Raw genomic sequence first — 22,141 nt, 5'->3', positions numbered from 1 at the left:
ATGAATTCTGCCAAGTATTCAGGCTTAGAATGTTATAATCAATGCTCCAGTTTACCACAATTCCATGGCCATGGCAAGCGTAGTGGAAGTTTTCTCCCACCATGAAATTTACCACTGGCCATATAATCACAGCAAACTGCCCTCTGTCTATCACCCATCATTCCTACTTCCCTCTTTGAGTCCCTTTTATAAAGACATGCTAGCATTTTTAGTGTGTGCTGAAAATTAGCGTGTGCTAAATTCTAAGATGCCCATTATATTCCTATGGGTCTCTTAGCATTTAGCGCACACTAATTTTTAACATGTGCTAAAAACGCTAGCATGCCTTTGTAAAAGTCCGCCTTTGTTGCTTCTGCTCCTTTTCACAGTACTGCTGGGGCCAGGGCCGGTCATAGCCAGAGGCGACCAAGGCGGCCGCATAGGGCCCCGCGCTTAAGGGGGCCCCGCGCGGCGCGGCGCGCCTCAACTCTGCCTCTCCGAGCCCTGCTTGCTCGGACCGCATCATCATAATCTCGTGTTCGCTCCGGACCGCATCATCATGATCGCTCTGCTCCCGCCTCCCGCCACCGGTGCCCCCCCCCCCCCAGCTGAGCCTGCCGTCAGCTCCTGCCTCCCAGTCCCAGGACAATGACTGTTGCAGCGACAGCCCGGCCCCGACAAACAGTTGCAGGCATGATGGCTCACCCCAGCTTTTCCCTTCCACCTTCCCGCTCAATGTCCTGCCTCCTTCTGATGAGGTATTTCCTGTTTCCGCGAGGGCGGGCGGGAGTCATTGAGTGGGAAGGGAAAAGGAGCTGCAGCATGGTCGGAGGTGAGCCATCGCCTGGTGCTAGTGCAACTTAAAAAATAAAGAAACTTATGATTTATGCTTGTGAAGGCAACTTCATCACTCAGGTAGAACAAACAATTAACCTTTCTGTAACAGAACTATGCTGCCGTGCTTTTCCCAGTAAGCCATTTTAATTTTCAGGTTAATATAATCAGTTGTAAGGAATCTATTACAGAAGATCAAAGCTTGTGCATGATGGTTGTTTAGCTTAATATGACAAGTGCTCCATTTCTTGGAGTCTAGAAAGGGTTATATGCAGTTTTATCTATGTTTTGATGCTTTACAGTCTTCTGTTTGATGGCATACAGTTTGCTTTTATATGTTACTGTAAATTACTTCTTGAAGCACTTAGTAGAGGTAGAGAATTAGAGAGCAAATAGAAGGTTGCAAAGAAATTGGCTATTACACAGCAGGTGGTCTCACCAACAACCTAATTACCCAATATAAATAATTTACTAGGGATTCCCCTGTCACTTCATCAGTCACACTTAAAATTTTCTAAAAATGGAATAATCTTTTCAATGGGGTGGAGCTAGGGTGGGGAGGAGCTAGGGTAGGGTGGGGGCGGGGCTAGGATGGGGCCCCACCAAATTGGTCTGCACAGGGCCCCGCACTTGCTAAGACCAGCCCTGGCTGGGGCTGACCCAATGCAACTGCCGCAGCTCTTCTGTTCTGCTGAGCTCTGGCTAGCAGTGTTTCCACGCAAGTTGATTGTGTGCATACTGGTGATATGCTGGGTATCTTGCCACTGCTTATACAGCAGTTCACCACCAGAGAGAGATCAAGAAAGCGTACAGAAGCTCAGAAAGGAAGTGAGCTTATGGTAAATCTGGGAGACCTAGTTCTTGAGGTCCTTGAACTGGCAGGAGATGGCAGTCTGGGAGATGTAATGTGGCAGCAATTGGGGTTACAACACAGGTGAAGAACATTAAGCACCTGGAACCAATTCAGAAAGCTGCTGATGTTTTTTTTATTTATGCAGAGAGCTCTGGTGACTTGATACTTTATGCTGCAATTTTGGACACAGAGACTTAGTTTGGGGTTTCTAAACAAAAGGCACATTTTCATATCGGTTCGCTTTGGAATTGTATAGTACTCTACTAACCACATTTGTTGCATCATTGCAGATTTTATGGACTCCTGATGCAGGCAATTGCACTGAAACATAGCTTAAGTGGCCATCCCCACTTCATTTGTTTTGCTTTTGTGGATTGTTGGGTGTTGATTCTTCTCTTTGGGGATATACATGTACTTGCCAGGAAAAGGAGGTATATTTGGGATGGTGAATATGTGTGCACTTGTAGATTGTAGGTATGTAGGGGTATATTTTTTTTTTTTTGGGGGGGGGGATATTACTTGGGTCTCTCTTTGGTAGAAGAAGTGTTCTTCCTGTTATTGGTGACTGTAGTAGTAGGTTTGGCTGTCTGATCAATTGACTCTCACAGTTTGCCAGGTCTTGATGGTGAGAGAATGCTTGAGCCAAGAGTTGTCAATCAACTATCTTCACGGCCCCAATATCATGCATAAGTTGAAAAATTGTAAATGCAATCCAAATAGCACTCATGCGAGTATAGCTTATAGCATGTTTTTGAGACCTCAGTGGCTTGAACCATAGAGTGCCCCACAGCTCTGATTGACTGAGGTCTCAAAAACACACTATAACCTATGTCTGCATGAATGCTATTTGGATTGCGTGAGCCAAGAGTTGGGCACTCCTTCTGAGCCAGGGCTTTTCCAGTTTGGGACTGTTTTTAACCTGGTTTCCAGTTCTTTTGTTGTTACTTCAGACTATTCCATAGCTTTGATATTTGCCTTTTCCAAGTTCATTTGTGTGCTATGTGGCCATTCTGCTTCTTGGTTGTGCTCTATGAGATCCTCATATAAATTTCTCCAGAACCTTTCTTTCTACTGTAGTAGTGGTATTTTAACTGCACAAGGCTTGTCACAATTTCCCTGCAAAATTGCTTTTGGTTATTTATTAAAGTTAGTAATTTCACATGTTTTATATATTGTCAATCCAAATTATCTTAACACTTATCGTTGTGCATTGTTAAAGATGCATACAATTAGCTCATACATACTACAAAGTACATATCTGCTTTAGTACTAATAACATATTTCTAACTGCAGTCATTAAATATATATAAGATAAAATACATACACGTATTTTAGACACTTTCAACCCCATTCCATAATCACCAACCCACATCTGACAACTTACCTGCTTTTATTATCTTCTGTATGATCATTCTTCAAAAAAAAGGGCTAGAAACCAAAGGAACTAGTTTTTAAATGCTGCAATCAGCTTTAGAAAAATAATCAATTGCAAACTCTTACAGTACTTGCAAGATTAACCTGCAGTGCCTTAACAAAAGTTCCCACACCCTTGAACACCCCCAGACTCAGCTGTCCAAAAAATACAATTCAAAATGTATTATAGAAGTGTCATTGAGACACTCCTTAACATGGACTGTGATTATTTTTACTTGCCAAAGTCAGCTGGGAATTTTGTGACTCACATATTTAGATGAATCATGCCCTATGTCTTTCTTCAATATAAAACCATTGAAATAGTGTATCTTCTTCCCATTCTATGATACCTGGCAGCTTCTTACTGGTTAGCATTAATTTCAAGCTTCTAGGATTCCTTCCTTGAATTCAGAGATACGCAGGACCCCTATACCAGTTGTAGCTACAGCAACAATCCGTGGTCATGGCGCAGATTGGCTCTCTTTGGAGCTTATGCCCAGATGCACAAAACCTAATGAGCCTGCAATTTGGTTTTTACACTGGTTCTAGTCAGTTTAGCGAGCAACGAGTACAGCGAGACATGCACAAAAGGGTTCTCCGAGCTCTCTTCCTATCATGGTAGCAGCTAACGAAAATGGAATGCAAAGCTATTAAAATGAGCTAATTACTATACCAATGTGCATGAAAAGCGATACACTGCCATTTTCTGACCCGATGCACAGAAGCAATCCCTACCTTTACCATGGAAAAGTTAACAGGTGGTCAGCAGCTGCCGGTATTGCCTGGTGGCTGGCTGAGGAGAGCCGTCAGAGCTGCAGACTGGCCAATCCTGGTAGGTTACTGTTTTATCCTTGATCTTCCACTGCTGCTCCTGCCAGTACTAACCTCCCCCCAAATGATAGGACATCAGTAATGTTCTTGAGGTTGGCAAAGTGTGCTCATAATATCTCTGTTGATTTGCCTCTACACAGCTACAAATCCCTCCCCTCCCCCTTCCCGAAGCTCCTTGCTTGAGCTGTTCCAGCCTGGTCAATCACAGTATGTTTAGCTGACACCAGCTTCTCATGTGCAGATCTCTGTTGATTTGTCACTACATGCAGCTACAAATCCCCCACCCCCGTGTCTCCCTGCTTGAGCTGTTCCAGCCTGGTTTCTCAGCCAATCACAGTACGTTTAGCTGACACCAGCTTCTCTTTTATACATGCAGCTTGTCTGCATGTATGAAGCCAACTGTGGTATGCGCAGAGCAGCCATGTTTAGCGATTGGCTGTTCTGTGCATGCTTAGCTCACCGACTTGCTTCCCCCCCCCCCCCCCCCCCATGAAGGAAATCGCAGGCAAATGAGCTAACAGCGAGCAGCTCATTTGCATTTGATTTCCTTCATGTATGCCTGGCTTTTTCAAAATCTGTAAGCGGCAACGGGGATCGGTAAGGTAAGGGCTATTTGCATGAAGTTTAGTGCACCTGAGCCTTAGTGCCTGCCAGTTTGTCTAATTGCACAAAAGTAAGTAGTAGTTTGTTACTATGGAGCAACAGGCACTGAACTGCTGAGGCAATTGTAGCCATATTTGTCAAGAGTGGATTTGAGTTCTTTGGTTTGTCCATTGGTTACTTATAAATAGGACTACTGCAATGTTCTGTACCAGGGTTTGCCTCTTCAACAGGAATGATCTCTTCAGCTGGTAAAGAACAATGCAGCTAGGGTAGATACTGGAAAAGGAGTCCTGGACCTCAAGTGCTTTTATAATGGGGAAGAGTGGGTGTGGGAAGAGTGTGCTTTGGAGCACGGCTTTAGAACTATGAACACACCTTTACATTTTCAGAAGCATGTGTGTATTTTAGCTCATTACAGATATATGCACTAGTTAGTAGGTGTAAACATGTGCACACACTTTTTCTTGAGATAATTTTAAGATAAAAGTACTACTACTATTTATCATTTCTATAGCACTACATTTATGCTTTAGCTTTAAGAAGCTGTGTAGCATAAATAGTGTTATTTAATTTACTTTGAAGCTAGGGCTTCTGATGATCTGCTAGAAAGACAGTTTTTTGTTTAGTTTAGGATTCTGAAGAATTCACCATGTGATAGTAAAGATTTTCTTTTAATATGTGTGAGGCAATTTTATTCTGCCAGTGCTGTTCTTTTGTAAATCTTCTTTCTCTGTCTGTACCCTGCCTTGAACTATGTTGATGGTTAAGCAGATTATAAGGGCCCTGTTTACTAAGGTATGCTAGAATTTTTAGCATGTGCTAAAAATTACTACATGCTAACCGTGTAGACACCCATAGAAATATTACAGGCACCTACATGGTTAGCGCATGCTAATGCTTACAGTGCACTAAAAATGCTAGTGCACCTCTAGCACAGCTTAGTAAACAGGGTCCTAAATGTGTAATTAAATATCCAGCAAAGTCCATGAGTGAAAAGTTCACATATATTTTTCACCTATATGGACAGTTATAAAATTATCCTCTATATCAATCAGACTGCCCATTTTTCTACAGCAATTCTACGTGTGGTATCAAAACAGGTACAAAGAAATACACATTCCCACCAGTCAGGCTCCACCATCCTGTCTCTTCCCTCAATCCCTTTAGCTGGCCCTCACTTCATTTTCTAATTCCCTCTTCCCCACCCACCCACCCCCACACCCCATATATTTTCTGCAGAGGTTTCTCCAAGTCTGGAACAGCTATTCTAATTTCTTCCAGCACCACATGATTTTTAGCGAGTTTGACTTGCAAGGTGCATTGATTTCTTTACTGTTCTTGCAATGTCGTGAGAGAAATGTTGGAGTTTGGATTCAAATTTACAGAGAGCTACATGGTACAGGTAGAAGACAGAACAACTGTCCTAACTGTTAGGGATGTAGAGCGAGCAGCAAATCTCAGAACAAGGTGGGAGGGGCAATTTGTATGGTGTAAAAGGCTGCGTTCTTTTCTGTCTCTGCTTTGGTTTGTCCGTAAAAGTCAGAGAGCCACGCTTAGGATCAAGGGGGGGGGGGGGGGAGGGTCATCACTGGCCCCAGGATCTTGTAATAAATAATACCATTATACAGTGACAGATGGAATAGAAAGTACTGGTAAATAAGTAGCTATAAAGTTATTTCTATATAGCTCAGCTTTTCTTGGATTGCTTTCTCGTTTCTGTGCAGAAAATGTCACATGAGCTTTTCATTTCAACTCAGGGGAAGCAGAGCATGACAGAACACGCAGTATGATGCATAAACATGACTCTGACCATTACAAACACCAGGTGACAGGAAAAATCATTTGCTTTTCACTCATAAGCACATAACTAGTGTCTCTGTGTTGATAATAAAATTACAATGAAACCTGGGAGGATTATGAAGCTCAATCATGCCTTGTGCCTCCATTCCCACTGAGCACATGTAATCTCGTAACATCAAACCAGGCCCAGGCGTCTAATAATTGTTTAAGAGCCCAACTGTGAGCGAATAATTGAGCCATAACCCTGCACTCCGACTGACTAAAATCATTGCCTTTTAGAAGAAAAAACGTTTAGAGGGGCATTTTCCATACAAAATAAACCATGTATTGGAAAACATGCAAAAAAATAAGGGGCCCTTTTACAATGCCATGGTAGAGCTACCATGGCATTGTCACATGCCAATTCAGCACTACCGCTGGCCTTCCGCAGGAGCCAGCGGTAGTGCTACCCCCAGTGTGTGCCATTTCTGACGCAACAGGAATTTGGGACATTTTATTTACCACTGAGAGCTTACCTGGTGGTAATCGGGCAATGCCTCATGCTGCCCGCTTACCACTGGATTAGTGCGGGAGCCCTTACTGCCTCCTAAATTAATGGTGGTAAGGGCTCCCCCCCCCCCCCCCCCGAAAATGGTTGCACGGCAATTGTGCACTTACTGCACAGCCATTTCCGTGGCAAATCCACATGCCAATGCTACCGCAGTGCCCCTTTTACCGCAACTTTAAAATGTTCAACAGGAGTAGCAGTCCCCGCATTGAGAAAACATCCACCTCAATGCAGAAGCATAGAAAAATTGAGGGCACGTATTTGAAATATGACAGATCATGTGAAAAATTGCCGCCAGCACTATCTTTGGGGAGCATCCGCTCCCCTGGTGAGCCACCTAGCTACGCCTCTGCCTCAATGGCAGGACATTCCTTCCTTGTGCAAACTGTGCATACTGTATATACCTCTGCTAGTAGAAGATCGCTCCGCATTGTGGACAGCAATGTCACCGTGCAGAGAGCCCAGTTTCCTAGTGCAGGACTCTGAGCTCCTGGTCCTCCTGTGCCTCAGGCAGGGTGAGATACAATGAGTTTTGTTGTTGTTGTTGTTGTTGTTGTTGTTGTTGTTGTAATAAATGTTATTGTTTTATAATAAATAACAACACATTGATAAAATCAGAATGTGCAGGATATCCAATGACAAGTACTTATGGGGCCCCCTTCACTTTACCATTAAATGCTGCAATGAAGGTCTGCATATATCTGGACCCCCTAACCCTACCCCCCCCCCCCAAGCCCAGCATGCTGCCCCACACTTACATACTGATGGGAACATTGGCAGCAGCTCACAAACGTACATGCAACCACAAAAAATGCACCTGCTTTACCTCACCCATCCCCATCTCCCAGCAACAGTACACATGCTCCACAGAAAGGCCATCATGCCATCTCAGCTCTCACATAGCACCTATGCCTGTGAACTGTATACCCACCCCCTCAGCCTTTGCCATCTGTCACAGGCTATGTGAGGAGCATTACACAACTTGTCATAAAAATAGTTCTGTATGTGAAGCCAAGAAGTCCCAACACATGAACCCTGTCTCCACCAACTTGTGTTTTGCAGACGATTTGGCATACACCATGCCCCTGAGGCACTCAGACGCTGGTACAAGTGGATACAGCAGGAAGACCCAGACCTCATACAGTGCGTGAGGAACTACTTCAGAGTAAGTACCACTAACATTGCACCCTTATAACAGCTCTGTCTTGAATCAAGGTCTGAGTACATAGCTACCCTCATTACAGAGTGCCCACAACCCCCATATCCACTTGAACGTGACTCAGCCAACCCCAAACCTATGAGATGACATAGAAAGGAAGGGGGAGAGGGAAGGGATGTTGAACAGCACCCCCCTGTGACCAACAGAAAAGTGCCCAGCATGTCACACACACCTACCTAGCACATTGCAGCAGCTATGGCAGGGTAAAAAAAAAAAAACAGACCCTACCTCTCCTGTATCAAAGGTCCACAGCCCTAACCCCTACAACACACATACACCTTATAAAGGAGTGTTCAAGGAGGACAGTACACTGACCACAGAGTGCTGTGAGAACACAAATTGCCACCCAAATAGATGATCTCTCATGGCTCAGAGCCCACTTTGATTGTATATATTTATTTAGATTTTGCTCATGCTTTTTTCAGTAGTAGCTCAAAGTGAGTTACATTCAGGTACACTGGATATTTCTCTGTCCCAGGAGGATTCACAATCTAAGTTTGTACCTGAGGCAATGGAGGGTCAAGTGACTTGCCCAATATCACAAGGAGCAGCAGTGGGATTTGAACTGGCCACCTCTGGATTGCAAGACTGGTGCTCTAGCCACTAGGCCACTCCTCCACTCCATTGTGAGGTCCAACGTTAGGTGTGCTGCCTTGAAAACATCCCTCAAGGCCAAAGCTGGGTGCCCTTGCAACATCTACATAATAGTGGGGCACAAACCCTCCTTAGGGAAACTACCACCTATGTGTATTCTTCTCCTTCCCCTCCCACTACCCCGTTGAGTATGCCCATGAGTCATGAGGTGATGTGCAGCCACTGACATCAGTGAGGGCCCCAAACCTGGTCACCCAGGGCCCTCCAGCAGGGCCAGGACCCATCTTGCATGTCCTGCTCAGGGGACAAACAATTATCATATCATTGGCTCAAGGATTCCCTGCTTAGTCACCTCATTGATGCCACAGATCATAGATGTCCCCCAGGTAACAACTAATAGCCCCCAGCTGTCTCTGTGCCTGTATACTGATAGCCAGCTGTACCACTATACAAGCCATATAGATTGTGTTGACCTAAATTACAAACCTTTCAAACACACAGGTCACCATCAAGCTGGTTCCATGCCTGTCCTGGACCAGCCTGTTCTGGATTAGCTTGCCCCTGGACCAGCCTGCTGCTGAGATGGCTTGGGAGGAAGTGGTGTTGGACCCTGGGAAGTGCCCCTCAGCCCACAACAGGGCCATACCCAGCAGCAGATGGAACTAGAGGAGTAGGAGGAGAAGGACCCCTGGAGGGAAATGCCCCCATTGGAGGCAGAAGAAAAAACAGATGAAGAGCACCCTTAAGCAGCTAGCCAGGAGATGACAGCAGCTCTGTCCTCCCCCCCTCTCCCCCCAAAATGCTACCACACCTGCCAGAGAGCCCCCCCCTGATAGCACCCTAGCCCAGCTCCTACTACAAGTCACAGGCATGCACAGAGAAGCACAGCAGGAGCTGGGAGCCCTACGCCACATTCAGAGAATGGAAGGGGGAGAGAATGAGGACAGATGCCATATAGAAGGGGGGCAAGGTAGACACTAGATGGAAGAGAGAGAAAGAGCAGACCATAGATGGAAGGAGCAGAGAGAGGGCAGACTGGATGGGACAGAAAGAAGGAAGGCAGAAAGTGGATGGAAGAGAGAGAGAGGGCAGATGCTGGATAGAAGGGGCAGAGAAAGAGGGCAGATGCTGGATGGAAGGAGCAGAGAAAGAGGGCAGATACTGGTTAGAAGGAAGAGAATGAAGAGAAAATGAGGAAAGCAGAAACCAGAGACAAGAAAGGTAGAAAAAAACCCATTTTTTCTTTAGGATAAAGTAGTATTGTAGCTGTGTTAATAAACATTTATAAATAGAAAATGGAAATAAGGTGAAAGGACTAATTTTAATACATTTTTTACTAACTTTCAGAGACCAACTCTGTTCCCTCTAAGCTGAGCGGGAGTCTCCACCTACACTCCTGTCAGTGGGGGGTACTGTTTCACTATCACATTTTCAATAGTGAGGGACAGGCCAGCTCTGCAAGACCCCAGGGAAACTACTTTTCCAAGCACCACCCCCTACTGTCAGGACAGGATAGCATAACAGCTGTACACTGTACTGACCAAAGGAAGAAGCCTCTGAAAGCTGATTGAAAAATGTATTAGTCCAATAAAATGGTATTATCTTATTTTCCATGTTTTGTTTTATTTCTGTTTGTTAATTTGTAAAGTGGTGATTAGTACTTGTCAGGGGACAGGACTCACTGCTTCTGCTTCTGTGGTGTTGTATTGTATGTGGAGTCACTCATTCATTCATTCATTAAAGTATTTATATACCGCTTAAACCTAAGCAGTTTACAGTTTCATTTTACTTCTTGGGGGTTCAGTTTAATTTTTGTCTACATATTTCTATTTTTAGTTTGTAGTTACTTATTATATACTAGGTAAGGGTGTATCTGTGCTCTGTATGTGTGAAAAAAGACATGGTTTCCTGTTGGCACTGACTGTGAAGGATCGATCTGTACTAATTTGGCTTGTTTAGTTTTACAATGGGTGTACTGATGTTCTGGTGCTCACTGCAAATTTTAAGATGCTGCCTTTTGTTAGGTACACTCTTGTTGTGTGACTCGTGAATAATTTGTTCATATAGAGGAGGGGGGTGTTAAAAAATACGCTAGGTACACCACTGACTAATACCTTAAGTTTAGGCAGAAGGAGAGGGAAAATATTCCTCCTCAGGAGTGCAGCTTCAAAACAGCAGAAGACCCTGTTTTTTAATCAGGCATTTGGTGACTGAGAGATGTATTTTGATGTTGCGGAATAATTTGAATACCGAGGGGTCATTTTACTAAGGTGCGCCGAAAAATGGCCTGCTCTGGTTTAGATGCATGTATTGGACACGCGCAGGTTTGTTTTTCAGCACACCTGAAAAAAATGGCCTTTTGGGGGGGGGGGGCGAAAATGGACATGTAGCAAAATGAAAATTGGTGTGTGTCCACTTTGGGCCTGAGACCTTACCGCCACCCATTGACCTAGTGGTATGGTCTGATGCGTTAACCGGGCAGTAATGGTCTAAGCATGTACAATGCCGATTACTGCCCAGTGAACACCTTTCCATCACACTTAGTGGATGCACGTAAAAAATGAAATTACCGCCCGGGTCACGCGGTAGCTGGGCGGTAGCTCAACTTTGACAAGCGTAGGCACCTACACAGCTTAGTAAAAAGGCCCCTGAATATTGTACTGCTCCCTTCAGGAAGCAGTTAAAGGCTTACCTATTCCTGCAGGATTCTGAACATTTGTAATAAAATCTTGTCAGTATACTTAGGCCCTCTGATAGTCAAAGCTACTTAACCGGCCACAAACGGTTGCTGACCGCTTAAATAGCATTTCGGCTCCTAACCATGAACATTCAGCATGAGATAACTGGTTGTTTCCGCTGAATATTTGTGGTCAATGCCAAAGAGTTAAACGGCTGTATCGCACGATGACCACCAATATTCAGAGCTGACCGGTTCAGTTTAGCGAGCAAATTGAACTGCATAAATAGCAGTCCTATCTTTGCCCGCTATTAACCAGCTAGTGATGAATATTAGCTTAGCTGGTTAAGTTAGCACTGGCCAAGAAAAATGGATATTCAATACTGGACACCAGAAATGGCCTGGCTTTGAAATCCTGGGTCAACACTGACCGCGGCACTTATGTGGGCTGCCTCCTGCTGGCTGAACATCGGCCCAGGATGCTTATTGTTTTCCATATTTCTGCTGAGGAGTTTGCATTTTAAATGGATGTTTGTTTATTTGCTAATAAATGTTTGTTAATTTTATAGATGTTGTAATGTAATCCGCTTAGATTTTGCAGATAATGTGGGATATATATGTGATAAATAAATAGAGGTTGATATTCAGCCAGTAGTGCTCAGCATTTTGCAGACCATTTCTGATGTTATGGCTGGAAAATTCAATGCCAGGCCATCTCTGAGTTTCAGCATTGAATTTCCAGGTTTCTGGGAACCCAGGGGTGTAGCCAGACCTCGAGGTGGGAGGGGGCAAGAGCCCAAAGTGGGGGGGGCTCATTTTGGTCTGCCACCCCACTGCCACCCCCACCACTGCCCCCCTCCACCGCCCTGCCGCTCCCCATCCACTGCCACCACTGTACATATCTTGGCCGGCAGGGGTCCCCAACACCTGCCAGCTGAAGCACTACTGCCGCAAATACCTTGGCTGGTGGGGTTTCCCTCCCCCGCCAGCTGAAGCCTTCATCCAGCGCTAGTCTCTGGCGCCACCACATAGCCTGCCCTGCTCTCTCTTCTCCTCACATCTGGCATGCTAATTTTAGTGGTTAGCACGGGACACAAGGCTGGCCATCTTAGGGGTGTTCCAGGGGCAGAATCAGCACTTGGCCACTTATATGCTGATATTGGGCCCTTAGTGGCCAGGGTTAGCACATAAATGCCTGTCCTATTTTAATGCGATAACTCATAGCTGCTTAAGTGATGACTATCGACTTATGTGGCTATGTGTTAGCTGTCTTAAAAGTAGATGGATAGTCAAAGCCGAAGCCTGTACATGTCCCGACTTTGAATATTAGGGAATAATGCCATCGGCGGTGAGCAGAAGGATGCTAGTCTGTATAGAGTGGGGTATAACCAGCAGAAGAAAGGAGTGTGGATGCCCCTCTACAAGTAGTTGGTGAAGCCCCACTTGGAGTATTGTGTTCAGTTTTGGAGGCCATATCTTGCTAAAGATGTAAAAAGACTGGAAGCCGTGCAAAGAAAAGCTACAAAAATGGTACAGGATTTGCGTTGTAAACCGTACGAGGAGAGACTTGCCAGCCTGAACATGTATACCTTGGAGGAAAGGAGAAACAGGGGTGACATGATACAGACGTTCAAATATTTGAAAGGTATTAATCCGCAAACAAACCTTTTCCGGAGACGGGAAGGCAGTAGAACAGGAGGACATGAATTGAGGTTGAAGGGGGCAGACTCAGGAGTAATGTCAGGAAGTATTGGTAGTGGAATTCAAACATGCATGGGATAAACACAAAGGAATCCTGTTTAGAAGGAATAGATCCACGGAATCTTAGTGGAGATTGGAAGGCAACACTGGTAATTGGGAAGCAAAAGCAGTGCTGGGCAGACTTCTACGGTCTATGCCCTGATTGTGACTGAATAAATAGGGATGGGCTAGAGTGTACATTTTAGGGGCTTCAACGTTAGTTTCAGAACTTTTAGTACAACAGTGCTGGGCAGACTTCTACGGTCTGTGCCCTGAGAAAGGCAAGGACAAATCAAACTCTGGTATACATATAAAATATCACATACCATGTAAAATGAGTTTATCTTTTTGGGCAGACTGGATGGACTATACAGGTCTTTATCTGCCGTCATTTATTATGTTACTATATTAAAGGAAAAGCATTTGTTTCCACTCTTATATACAGAACTACTATCTCTATGTTGACAATAAAATTAAAATGAAACCTGAGATTATGAAGCTCAGCTGTGCCTTGTGCCTCCACCCCCACTGAGCATATGTAATCTCGGAACAGCAAACATGCCCAAACGTCTAATAATTGTTTAAGACCCCAACTGTGAGCGAATAATTGGAACGTAACCCTGCACTCTGACTGACTACAATCTTTGCCTTTTAGAAGAAAAATGTTAATGTGTTTGGAAATGCATCCTATAACAGCACAAAACAAACAAACAAACATGTTTGTTAACAAGCAGGATTAGGTTAGGCAAACAAGTGGGTACTGTCATCCAATGCTTCTGGGACAGAACTGCTCTCCCAAAACTCAGAACTCTAGTGTAATATTCTAAGCATGCAAAGCCTTCCCATGTGCAGCAGTCTCCTCAAGTCCTCAGTTTTGTTTTTTCAGCTCAACCAAATTGTTGTGATATGGAGCTCTCACATTTTCTTGTTTTTCAACATTGTTTTATCATGTTTCCTTTTTACTTCTCCTTCAGAAAATAAGAAATGTTATGTCACCAAAATCAGGATTTTGTCTATGACCAAAATGTGGCAAGAAAATCCAAAATTGTGACACATAAACAAAATGTCTCATGCTGTATTCCTGACCACAACCAGAAGGACTGTAAGCATTGTGCTCTAATGTCACTAAAGGGTCCATTTACTAAGCCGCTTGCCAAAATGGAGTTACCGCCTGACTACCGCGTGGCCCTTGCGGTAATTTCATTTTTGGTGCATGTCCAATTCGCGTGTCTGAAAAATATTTTGATTTTCGAACGTGCGGAACAGATGCACACCAAGTGGCATTTGACACGCGTAGGTCATTACCACCTGGATTCTTTACCGCTAGGTCAATGGCTCGCAGTAATCACTCAGACCCAAAATGGACGCACGGCCATTTTGATTTTGCCGCACATCCATTTTCAGCCAAAAAAAGGCCTTTTTCACAGGCATACTGAAAAATGGATTGGAGTGCACCCAAAACCCGCGCCTATACCACCGCAAGCCATTTTTCAGTGTGCCTGTTGGTCTAAGCAGTAGGGCTAATGATTTATTTATTTGTTGCATTTGTATCCCACATTTTCCCACCAATTTGCAGGCTCAATGTGGCTTACATTATGCCGTAATGGCGATCGCCATTTCTGGACAGAAAATTACAAGTAATATTGCATTAAGGCGTATAAATGGTAAAGTAGAATACAAAGTGGTATTGCATTGAAGTTCCTGAATAATAGAGTGAATAATAAAATAAGTTCATCAACTATAGAAAGTTCATTTCCGGCATGAGAAATAAAGTGGTAGAGTGTGGTTGCGTACTTTTCATTAGTAGCAATGTTATCAGTCTAGTGTAGAGAGTTCAGATTTGTCTAGTTCATGTAAAGTCTAGTTGTCTAGTATTTAGGATAGATCATTATGGTATGCCTTCTTGAACAGGTTGGTTTTCAGTAGTTTTCGGAAGATTGTTAGGTCGTGCATTGTTTTTATGGCCTTTGGTAGTGCATTACATAGTTGTGTGCTTATGTAGGAGAAGCTGGATGCATAAGTGGATTTATACTTAAGTCCTTTGCAGTTGGGGTAGTGGAGATTCAGGAATGTGCATGCTGATCTTTTTGTGTTCCTAGTTGGCAAGTCTATGAGGTCTGACATATAAATTGGGGCTTGTGGACCAGGATGCAAACTTTGAACACAATTCGTTCTTTTAGTGGGAGCCAGTGTAGTTTTTCTCTTAGAGGTTTGGCGCTTTCATATTTCGTTTTTCCAAATATGAGTCTAGCTGCTGTGTTTTGGGCAGTTTGTAGTTTCTTAATGATTTGTTCTTTGCATCCAGCATACAAGGCATTGCAATAATCTACATGGCTTACCACCATTGATTGTACCAGGCTGCGGAATATTTCCCTTAGAAAGAAAGAAAGGTTTTATTCTTTTGAGTTTCCACATTGAGTGGAACATTTTCTTTGCTGTATTTTTTGTGTGGCTTTCAAGTGTGAGATTTTGGTCAATTGTAACTTCAAGAATTTTCAGACTGTCTGAAAAAGGAAGGGTGTAATCTGGGGTGTTTATGGTGGTGGGTTTGCCCATGAATTCATTATTTGGAGGCTTTGATTTTGTTTGTGATTTCAGTTAGATCGTTTTTGAATGGGATGTAGATCATGACATTGTCTGTGTATATGTACGGGTTAAGTCCTTGGTTGGATAACGATTTGGCTAAAGGTGTCATCATTAAGTTGAAAAGGGTTGGTAAGAGCGGTGATCCTTGGGGTACTCCTCATTCAGGTTTCCATGGTAAAGATGTTTTTGAAAGATGGTGGTAGCAATAGTGCAGACCTTTTAGGTGTGAGCAACATCCTTGGTGGGACTGCTCATGGACCTACTGCAGTAGGAGTCAGACTAATGAAAGTGTTCAGGATTAACTAGTTGATAGTACTCCAGAAAATAAAAATAAGACAATGTACTGTTTTTTTGTGGTATAGACTCTGCGTTTAAATCTAGAGCAGGAGTAGACAATTCCAGTCCTCAGGTGCCGCAAGCCAGTCAGCTTTGCAATATATCCACACTGAATATGTATGAGATGCATTTGCATGCACTGTGCCTCCATGGTATGCAAAATGCATCTCAAGCAAGTTCACTGGAGATATCCTGAAAATCTGACTGACTTGCAGCACTCGAGGACCAAAGTTGCCTACCTCAGTCTAGATCAGATACAAAAACAGGCCACCAAAAATTGAAAGAAAGAGATAAAATGCATAAAAGAAAACATATAAAGGAGACTGATGGAAATTTTAGATCTCTGATTGGATAAATAAAAAAAAAGTACCTGAATGATGACAAATTAAAGTGGTTGTGTGATGATGCAGAAAGAGAGAGAATTAGATATGAAGTGTCTTCTAGAAGCACTGCAAATAGGTGCTTTCACTGAGTGAGTGGGGTGTATATATGTGAGTGTGGGATGTATGTTTATGTGTGAGTGGGTTGCATGGGGAAGGGGTTCAAGTGTATGTGGAATGAATGTAACTGGAAGAAGTATATGTATGTGTTTGAGGGGGTGGGTTAGTATGGATGACTGGTATTTGGATTGGAGGTGGGTGTGGTGGTGGGCTCTTTCACACTTGAATTATTCATTAGAATGTCCTATGGCTCCTTCCAGTCTATTCTTAATGTCTTTCCACCTTCCCCCCTCACACTCATCCCCCATACCCTCATTCATTCCACCTCTTGTTCCTCATCATTCCCCCTCCCCATCTACTGTTGCACTCACTCCCCCTCTGCTTTACATTCCTGCTTCCCCCTTGCATTCACTCTCCCTCGACAACCTTCCTCTCAAGCCTCTCAAACGTCCTTTCAAGCTTCAATGGTAAAGTGAAATTAAATTTTACATCTAAGTAAAAATGTCCAGCGATCTAAGAAACAGTGTAAGATGTAATAAGAAATGTATGCATAAATGTCAACAAATGACATGCTCGAAACTTAAATATACAAGCTGAAGGAATGTTATATTAATGGACATTTAAAAAATCAAACATGTAGAAGAAGCTGAGTGTAAAAATAAACTCTAACTGTTATGTAGATAATACATAGCTTACAGTTTGATTACAGAGAAAATGTACCAAGAATATTTATAAGCAACATTTATATCCTAATTAGTGAAAGGAGCAATTTAAAACTAAATGGTGCCAAAAACATTCATAACTGACATGGAGAAATCACAATCAAAAGGAAAACTGATAAGATTCAGCAATAAGGGCATTTTCTTAACCAGTGATCATTAACAATAATGAATAATAAGAGGAGAAACAAGGAATAAGTTAAAAAACAAACAAACAGGTATTATCTTTTGTTTAAGTTTTTGGGTCCTTTTACCAAGCTGTGGTAATAGGGGCCCTGCGGTGGTATCAGCACATGGATTTGCCATGCGTCGAATCCCCTTTTGTCAAAGCAGTTTTTTTTTTAAAAGGAAACGGTTGTCCAGACATTTCCTGGGGGAGCCCTTACTGCCTCCTACTTTGGCTCCTGCACTAACCTGGCAGTGAAAATAAAAAGTATTTCCAGTCATGCCAGAAATGGTGCACTGTGGGGGCAGCAATACCACTGACTCTTGAGGTGGGCTGGCGATAGGGCCCCTTTATGAAGTTGTCTTATAGAAGGTAATTTTATAACAGGATAGCCACATAAGGGGCAAAACCCCTCCGAGAAAAGTTGCATTGGCTCCCAATCAAAGAACGGATTATCTTCAAAATCTGCACCTTGGTCCACAAAATTATTTACGGCGTAGTCCCAGGATACATGACAGACCTTATAGACTTACCAATAAGAAACAAAGTCAGATCATCAAGATCCTACTTAAACCTACACTACCCAAATTGCAAAGGACTGAAATACAAAACAACTTACGCAGCCGGCTTCTCCTACATAAGCGCACAACTATGGAATGGGCTCCCAAAAGCTGTGAAAACTATCCACGACCACTTGAACTTCAGGAGATCAATAAAAACCTACCTCTTCAAAAAGGCCTACCCCAACGACCCCACGTAACCCTCTTCACCTACCAACACAGCATGACTATGATCGAACAGGACATCATGCAATCTTCATCCATTCCGACCCTCCACTTATATCTCATACAATCACTATACAACTTTGTATTTGTTATCCACCGACTGGGCAAACGTCTTTGATGGTACTATGTAAGCCACATTGAGCCTGCAAATAGGTGGGAAAATGTGGGGTACAAATGCAACAAATAAATATATGGTGCCAAAACAACTGGCACCAAAAAAAGCGCTATTCTGTAAGCCGCGCTTTATATTAGGCATGGTTTATAGTATATTCTATAACAAAACGTGTTAATTTTAGGAATGCCTCCATTACACCATTAATGTGCTCTGGGATATTTATAGCTGTCCAGTCTCCCTTTTATTAATTAGTAATACAGTCCAGAAACCATTCAAAAAGCTTACTCTTTTTTTGTTATTTTTTTTAATATGCATATAGTGCTCAGTAACTGGATATGCCTTACCGAACTGACTAGCAGTTCTATCATGTGTATTCCCAACCAGCCATCATTGCACCAATACCTCCTCCCTACCAGTAGTGTCCAAATAAGTATGAATTGTTGGAAAATCCCGCGCACCAAAGTGCTCCCAAAACTTATCAGTAAATGATGTTCCCTCTCTTCAATGTCGGTTTGAAGAGAGGGAACATCATTCAAAGGAATTATTCACTGCATTGTACATCACGGAAGACACTGGGTAGCTACCGAAATATACAGAACCAACAGCCATCCTATTACAACATAAAAATAAGTAGTGAACTTAATACTGATTAGTTTTGGGCGCACTTTGGTGCGCGGGATTTTCCAACAATTCATACTTATTTGGATGATGGGCAAAATAGTGGAAACTATTATAAAGAAGATGCTTCCACCCTGAAGCTGAAAACCTGCAACCAACATGTTCAGGTAGACCAACTTCATCTTGGAACCTGGACGAGTTTGTGTTTTACCCTGGCTGGCTACAGGCCAGCCTTGTGTGCCTGCTAGAGATTGTGCTGATAACTCTGGATCCAGGGACCAGGCCAGAGACCTGTAAGAACTACCACTGAGAGAAAGACATTCATGTATGCTGGGGCCCTGCAGGAGCAGGCCACCTGAGGACACTGTTATATTACAGAACTAGTTTGCATATTGATTTCTCCTTTCCTGTGAAGTGAACAGGAGCACTTACCCGACACCTTTAATAAATATTATTTGTTTCAACAGAACTTGCTGAGTGTATGTAGCAAGCTTGTCTTGGCCCCACAACCCATCCTCGTTCACGATACTACAAAATATATTATACTGCATTATATTGTATATACAAACTTCTATTCCACCTTTAACTCATATTTCAAAGTGGATTACAATAAAGAAACTTCACATTAGTTTACAAGACATATCACATAACTCTATACATAAGATTCTATAAAAATCACATATCTTAAATCAAGTAAAAAAAATCACAAACTTTCTTTTGAAAATAAATACATTTTAAGAAATTTCCTAAATAAAAAATAGGGAGTAATCTGATGCAGATAAACTGGAATGTTATTCCAAGACCTAATGCTTTAGAAATCAAGAGAACGTTCCCCAACAAGTTTACAGTTAACCTTCTTCATAGATGGAAAATCCAACATTAATCATTTCCCATTTCTCAAATAAGGTCTACTATTTGAAAAAAATCAAAAGTTGACTAACAGCTTCTTAATTTAACCCATACAGACTCATAAATTAAGCAAGCAAGTTCAAAATAAATTTGACTGTCAATCTTTAGCCAGTGTAATTCATTTTTTGTTTGGATTTTGCTCACACCTTTTTCAGTAGTAGCTCAAGGTGAGTTACATTCAAGTATTTCTTTGTCCCAGGTGGGCTCATACTCTAAGTTTGTACCTGAAGCAATGGAGATTTAAGTGACTTGCCCAAGATCACAAGGAGTAGCAGTGGGATTTGAATTGACCACCTCTGGATAGCAAGACTGGTATTCTAACCACTAGGCCACTCCTCCACATTTAGCACTGGAGTGGCTTCAGAATATTTTCCTGAAATTAGTAGAACTTAAAAAAGATCTGACAGATCTAAGACGATGCAATGCAAAGAAAAACCTTTTAACTAATTCATTTATCTGATGTTCAAACATTAAATTAGAATCTAAGATTATTCCTAAAACTTATGCCAGAAGTTAAAACTATATCAACCATTGAAACATGTTGCCGATCACCAAACCATAATAATGCAGTTTTTATGAGTAATTAATTTAAGAAGATTGGCTATCGCCCAATCTTCTACAATAGTAATCAACCATTGCACATTTTGTATAGTATCATCTAAAGTGGTTAAACCTGAATAAAGTACAAAATATGATTTGCATAAATCAAAGAGAAAATATTTTTTAAATGCCTATGCCTGCAATTTTACAAAGGCAGCAGCTTCTCTGCCTCAGTATCGAAGGTTTGGGTGGTACAATATTCTTTGTATTTCAATTGTTTTTTATTTGATGCACTTTATATTGTTTTTGCTAATGGTGTGTGTATCTTGTTCTGTTTCTGTGCAGTGCTAAGTAAACAAACAAACAAAGGCCTTGCTCTGAAAAAGATTTGAACCAGACATCCCAGGATTACAAGTCCAGTGCTCTAACCACTAAGTTATTCCTCTACTTGACTCTCATATGCAATATGTTTTGCCCTGCTTCCTGGTGCAGTAACAGAATGAAGTGGAAAAGTAGCTTAGTGGTTAGCGCGTTGGACTTGACAACCAGAGGTAACTATTCAAATCCCACTGCTTGTCCTTATTCTCTTGGGTATGTCACTTAAGGCTTCTTTTACAAAGCCACGCTAGCAATTCCCAGGTGGCAAATGAAAGGAAGCCCATAGGAACTGAATGGGGGGTTTTCTCATTTGCCGCACCGAGAATCAGCGGCACAGCTTTGTAAAAGAAGTAAATCTTTCTTTGTACAAAATTAGGTTGTGAACTGGACAGGGATTGAGCTACTGCTGAAAAAGGTGTAAGCAAAATCCAAATAAATAAACATTTTGCACCCCATGGTAGTGCACTATATATTTTGTACAACCACTACAGGCAGTGTTAGACATTATCCCCTGCAGGCATTAAATAAACACTAGGGATATGGTGGGCAGAGGCTATACTTGTCCTATGAGGGCAGGGCATGATGGTGTGAGCTCGTGTGGACCATCTTCAGCTTCATGGGCACTCTTGGGTACAGTTTTTTGGATGTTTTACATTAACACATTTTGAGATATCGACATTGATTGTGCTATACATTTTTTAATGCCTTTAGGATGCCTTGGTCAGGCCTGGAGATATGATAGGCTTCAGCCTGTAGTCTTGTGTTTGTAAAATAAATCACAGGCTCTAGATGGTTTGCCTGAAACTCTATATGAGACAGCCATGACTTTTTTTTTAATGGCACGGTACACTTTTTCACAGAAATAAGTTAGGGATGACAAGTTTAAAAACTAAGTGGAAAGATACGATTACAGACATTTAGACTTCTTTCCTTAAAAGAGAACTTTCCGGTTTTGTATTAATTCCCTTTCCATCATTTAGGTTCCATACTTTATTAGTATTAATAAATTCCTACCGTCAAAGGAAGCGGAAGGGGATCCATCTGGTAAGTACTTTATTGTCCAATTAAGCACATTAAGAAGGCTATGTAAAATATGACTCGTTAAATGACGTTCTATTGATTCACACTCCCTCCTTTCTCCCTGCTCCCTCCCCTTTCCCATAATAAATGTTACCATTTCTACAGTTCTCCAACAGGTTTTCTCTTTTTTAATTGCAGATTTTTGGGACATTATAAGTTGCCGTGTGCCCTCTAGTGAACAAAATAGTTTATATACTGAGGACTCCAGTCTATAGATACGGAACGTGTCTGCACAGTGCAGATACCTGAACTTACAGTGGGCAAAATCATGCCGAGAGCGGCTCTTTCCTTCTCCCGTTCCCTTTCTCCCCCTTTTAACAGCTCCTATGATATAACGCCTGGTTTTTTTTTTTTTTGTTTCTTTCTTACTTCTTTTCTA

This window comes from Microcaecilia unicolor, chromosome 1 (assembly GCF_901765095.1).
Source record: "Microcaecilia unicolor chromosome 1, aMicUni1.1, whole genome shotgun sequence".
Taxonomy (NCBI): domain Eukaryota; kingdom Metazoa; phylum Chordata; class Amphibia; order Gymnophiona; family Siphonopidae; genus Microcaecilia; species Microcaecilia unicolor.
The sequence above is the reverse complement of the archived record's forward strand: the minus strand, read 5'-3'. Positions refer to the sequence as shown.